Source organism: Cyprinus carpio, chromosome A23 (assembly GCF_018340385.1).
Source record: "Cyprinus carpio isolate SPL01 chromosome A23, ASM1834038v1, whole genome shotgun sequence".
In the NCBI taxonomy this organism is placed as follows: Eukaryota; Metazoa; Chordata; class Actinopteri; order Cypriniformes; family Cyprinidae; genus Cyprinus; species Cyprinus carpio.
Window position 1 is genome coordinate 11,823,235 of NC_056594.1, and position 6,102 is coordinate 11,829,336.

Here is a 6,102-nt window from a genome sequence, read left to right on the forward strand (position 1 = left end):
ACAGCAAAAACGAAAAGAAAAGGGGAAAAAAAACACAATCTGAACACAATCTTTACATTCATCACAATAAGAACATTTGCAACCAAATACCAAGAGTAGAGTACATTGACAAACAGCATTATATCTATAAAATAATTTCATCATAAAAAAACATAAGATACACAAATCAAAATAAAAACAATACAAAACAAAAACAAAAAATATATATATATATATATATATATATATATATACACACACACACACACACACACACACACACACACATAGTTATAATAGTTGTAAAAGTCCTTGAAAGTCTTTCCTTTCAATTTCCAATCTCAGGTTTTAATTCTATTGTACACTTCTATTGACTGTATTGCCTGCAGTTAAAAAGATTCCATCAGCTGACACAGTGGAGAACACTCAATCTAGAGGTCATTTGATTGTGTCTGTTGCCAGCTTTCTGTTGTGATATCATGCGTACATATGTAGGGTCTTCTTTCCCACTGCTTAGAAGTCATGGCGAATGCCACCCAAGGTATTAATGTCACAGTCAGAACACATTCACATTTTGGTCATTTGACACAGCCGTGATCGTAGGACACGTCTGTTCAGCACAGTGCTTAAAACACATGCTGCATATTATACAAGGACGTCTGTAAAGACAAAGATGCTTGGAAACCAGAATCATGAATTGCAATTTTACAAAGCTAAACTGCAGATTTCCTGAACTGTAGCTCAAACAATAGAGCATGGTGGTTGCCAAGGTCATGGGTTCGATTCCCAAAGAAAGCAAAGACTGATAAAATGTAAATGTAAACTTTAAATGCAATGTAAGTTGCTTTGTTTTTTAAAGATTTATTTTTGCCTTTATTTATATAGGACAGTATTTAGACAGGAAGCAAAATGGGAGAGAGAAAGGCGGGACAGGATCATGAAAGGTCCACGAGCCAGGACTCAAACTTGGTACACATGAAGCGCAGCGGCACTATATTCCCACAAGACTATTTGGCACCGACTGCATAATTGTAATTTTACAACGAATTCATCAAGAACATCATTTTACAATGATTTCAAATAAAATGCATATCATTTGTACAAATTGCTCATGTTGGCTCCTGTCCAGCCTAAGGCTGAATGGCAAATGGAGTCCGAGGTTGTGTTGAGAGACATCAAGATTATAAACGTAGACAGTAGGATTAACTAATCTGGCCAATTTGCAAAGTGCCATTAAGTCATTATGATATTAAGATAACAGATCTCTCTTTATCCCATTATCTACAGATCTAAGGGGTGTCTCATGCCTTCTGCTCTTCAGATGAGAAAGACAAACTGTAGCAAGTTTATCACTGTCATACATGTAATATTTACAAAACATTAAATGTAAGAACCAAAGATGTTCAAAAAACAAGTCAGTAGTACTTGGAGTCCTCTACTTTGCATTCACTCTTTTAATCATTCATGACTTTTATACATTTGATTCTGGCTTCGGTGCAAAAACATTCCCCCCACCAATTAACCAACCCCAGACTGGGCACGCTGCCCAGCGAGGTCCTACACTATCAATTCATCAGAGCTTTACTGAGACAGAGGGGGAAAGGCCTTGTCTAGTGAGTTTACTGCACCTGGGGCGGTGGGCTGTCTGAACATGGGTGGGATTCTGTTTTCATCAAGAGGATTAAGCCCAATAAATCTGTTTCTGGGATTAAGATTGGGATCTGTTTGGACTACTTAGCAGTGGCTAATACAGTGGTGTTTCTTCTCTAATTGTACCGCTGTTTCAGCAGCAACTATTCATCGCCTGACTTTTCAATCCCTTGTAAATAGAAACACCTAGGTCAAGTGACAGTTTTTCAGCATGGCATGCCATCTCCTTTCCAGTTTTGCATGTAACAAAAGACACTGTTACAGTATTTCTTTGAGAAAAAGATCATTAAATTCTTGCTTGTCTGTTTTGGAAGCTTGTTAAGTTTTAAAGAATGGTGCCACTATTGCTACAAATGCTAAAATGTCTTGGTCTAAATGAAATAGCTGGGCATCATGGTCTGTATCTCCAATAGTTTATTGGAAAACTACATATCCTCATCTGAGGTTTGAACATAGGACTCCATGTTATAGCATTTTTATTTCTGAGTTGTTCAGTAGTGCCTTTGCAAGGTAAAAAAATGGCTATTTAAGACACTATAAAAATATGTGTTTATTGTAGGCTAACTAGGTAAAACAAGTTCCTGGTCCATCTCTACATATTAGATAACCTCTCAACCTTTTTTACCCCCCTTTATTCAAGACAATATGTGTATGATAAAAACTTAACATTTTACTCAAAAATATGATGTCAGTTTATTGTTTTCATCTTTATTTTTTTTTATTATTTTTTTTATTTTTTTTTTAGCATTTTAAGTTAACATTATATTTGTTTATATAACTAATTTTTAATTATTTTAAGAATTGGGCACTCTTGTTGAGAGAACTTCTGGTCTAAAAAGTGGAAGAATTGTAATCAGGAGATCTTACTAATCATAAAATTGATACACAGAAATGTAGTAATTTCACAATAAATTTATATAACTAAAGTCTACTGTGTTTCACACTTAACACATGGCTTTTTGTTTAAAGTTTAAAACAAGAAAAAGTGCACTTTTAGATAAACAAGGCAACACAAAAGTAGAAAAACAAAAGAAAAACTGTTTCTGTCAGTGGTGAGCTTTAATTTAAATGTTTGTGATAGCCTACTTTTAACAAGAAAAGTAAGCTATATGCTGTGTTAAATGTGTTGCCACTTGCTTGAGCAACTTAATATAGGCCTACAAATAATATTTTGTTTATATTTACTGAGTTTAACGAATGTCTATGAAAGATTACTGTAATGTGGATCACAATGCTGAAACAGCATTCTCAGTAACAACGTATAGATTTGAATTCAAAATAATGAATAATTGTTGTGTTTGTGGTGGCCAACAGTCATCCGAGCTTCAGCAGCTAACTGCAAACGCGTCCTGTGTGAAAGCAAAATGCGACCGTTCTGCTTCTGCACCGCATACGTGACGCACATAGACTGCATAAGCACTGGCACTGCAACTGACAGTATGTGTGAAACAGGCGTGAATAGTGGTGGCGTTCATGTGCGTTCAACTCGTTCATACGATATATCAGACATGATTTGAAAGCATCATAAGCAACCGCATCAAAGAATATAGAAGCCCACATGACGCAGATATGGCAGCCTCTGGGTTGTGTACTTCCAGGAGATAAGCTGAGCAATTACCAATACCTTGCCATGTATTAAAGCTATCATACAGACAGATCTTTAAACAATACATTATGTTGAATTTAAAAATTAAACATAAAACATACACAAATATTTTTACATTTACTCAATTCACACCATTAACTGGAAACTTTATGCACAAATCAAAATATGCAGAGTGTAGCTGATGTCTTCAAAATCAAATCAGTTGCGTAATTAACTTAACCAACGAGCGCATTCTTCTGTAAAAATAGGAGACAAGTTACCAGGGCCTACGCGTCACCCTCAGTTTTAGCCGACCTAAAAGCGTTAACGTACATGTCGACAGATTCTGTCAACAATTGTCACTGTATTATAAGAATGCGCCCCACTTTGTCATTGTCGTTATCTTTACCTGTGAGAAGGAGGAACTAAGAAGCATTTTCTGTAGACAATGAGGGAATTTGACGGGCCGCGCGCGGAGCTCATCCCTGCACGCGGGAGCAGATGACAATAAATGCGCATTGTCTCAAACACCTTAACGATAGCTACCAGGGACCTCCGAGTCTGAATACTGCCTCAACGGTGCTTTACTCAATCCCATTATTTACAAGAGGTTGGATGTCCTTTAAGGAGGATAGGAACTGCTCATTTCGGATTCAGGGTTTAAGGTATAGTCTTACTTGTTGATTGACTGGATTTGCAACACGAGTGTCAAGTTCTGACTAAACGCACACACATAGGCTACTCAGCTTGAAATTAAATAATAAAAAAAAAAAAAAATCAATCAATTACTATTATTTATGTAAATAATGGGTGGCTAATTACTATTATTATTATTTTTTAAGTTAGGGCCTACTACCAGAAACCTAGAGCGAACACTTAAAACACATATTGCATTTTTTTTTTTAAATTGCGAAATAATATTTTTCTTCAATAATTAAACATTTAATATATATAAATGCGAAGTTAACTTCAGGATGACCTGTATGCAATCGCTTTTTAAATGTTATTCACTGTTGGCCACAAGGTGGCAGTCGAGATTAATATTACAACAGAAGAGAAGACGGCTTAGTGTTCACCAAATTTCGCGTTATCAGTTCCCAGTTAACATTCATCGTGTGACATTTATTTGTAGGCTGGATGTAATAATACCACCGTGTACTTTACATATTTAATTCCTTGTTATTGTCAAGTAATGCATTTCGTGTAGACATTTACCATTTACTTTTAGTTCGTTTAATTCCAGTTGCACTTAATTACATTATATATTATTACATAAAATAAACTTATTTATATGTTATTGTCAATTTTGTTTTATTTTTTATTTTTTTGCTTTCAAGTACAGACCTATGGCATCAGTCTTGCAATACTCATAGACTCACACAGTCTACTCTAGGCAATCCTTTTTTTCACACAAAGCTCTGTCTTTACATTAAGTATAGATTAAAAAAAAGAGAAATCCAGCCGACTTTCTCTGACTCATAAATCTGGCTGTGGTCCACAGTGTATCTCACTCAGCAGAGGGCAGGCTGTGCTCCCCTCTTCCAGGCCTGGGAGGGAGTCATCAGGGAAGGGTCTCAGACCACAGCCTTCCTCTTCATGATGAGTCATTTCTGAAGCATTAAAGGTTATACAGGCAGGAATAGGATGAACGTTATTTTTAGTTTAATGACCCACCTCCATTGTCCTATCCTGTTACAAAGTTGACTCGTGTAATACAATCCCATTTATTCTTATCAGGGACTCATCTTTTACTACAAATTGTGCTTTTGGATAAAGCACATATGGAAATTTCACAGCAGTCTAGGATAAGAGTGTTGATTAAACATTAAATTATGTCTGTCTGAAAGGCTATCTCACTTTTTTTGGCCTCACACATCAGTTTAGTTGCTTATTAGCTTTTCAGACAGACATGTGGCCTCCATATGTCACAAGATGTGCGGAAGCTTGTCAGTTAGTAAAGTTAACAGCACACACTGGAATATGTGTAATTGTATCATTAAGAATTAATTTCTCTTTTAATCCTTAAAATGACTTTGGTGTAAAGTCAGGATGATTAACTCTCAGGTTCTGATAATATTTTTTGCTTTAATAAAACCAGTTAATGCAAATATTACTGCACAAAATGAATTTTTAGGAGACCCGACAAAGCATTTTTTCAGACCATTGAGTTATTTTAACAGAAAGATATAGATGCATTAATATCAGGCAAGCCCAGGTGTGAGGCTGACAGGAAATGTGATTAAAATCCTTCCAGACAGACGCACTGCATCCTCTCAACCTCCTGCACTGCTTGTGTGTTTGCTCTGAGTTAAACATACCAGGACTGATCACAGATCCATTCTCCACTGGTGGAAGTGTTTGTTAATGAGTGATCTGATGACAAAGGTCTGACAGGCCCTCTACCACACACAGACTGATGGCTCAACCTGCTTCCATAAGGTCGCCTGGGTTATCATTGGCCATAAAACAATGGGAACCGGCAGGGCCAGGCACTGGCCAGCTCTAGCATTGACAGGCTGCATGCCTGCAGACCTATGCAAACCAGCACTGGACACACAGCCCTCTTCACTCACCCCGTCACTCATCATGGCATATAACAAGAGCAGGGCTGTCACTACTCATTCATTTAGCCACGCCGTGAATGGATTGAGAGTTGCCCTCTGACCTCTCAGGTCTGCTGTTATTACTCCTCACAGCCCAATCAGCACTGGACAGAGAAACAATGACCTCTGTAAGTGCTGAATAACACTGATGAAAGATATTGCTTGGTATTAAAGATTAGTAAAGCATGTACTTACAGCCAGGCCTAGATTTTGCAGATGCAGACTGTTTAAATACTGTGGAAGTGGTTTACAATCATACATTGTGAAATCTTAAAAGATGCTTTA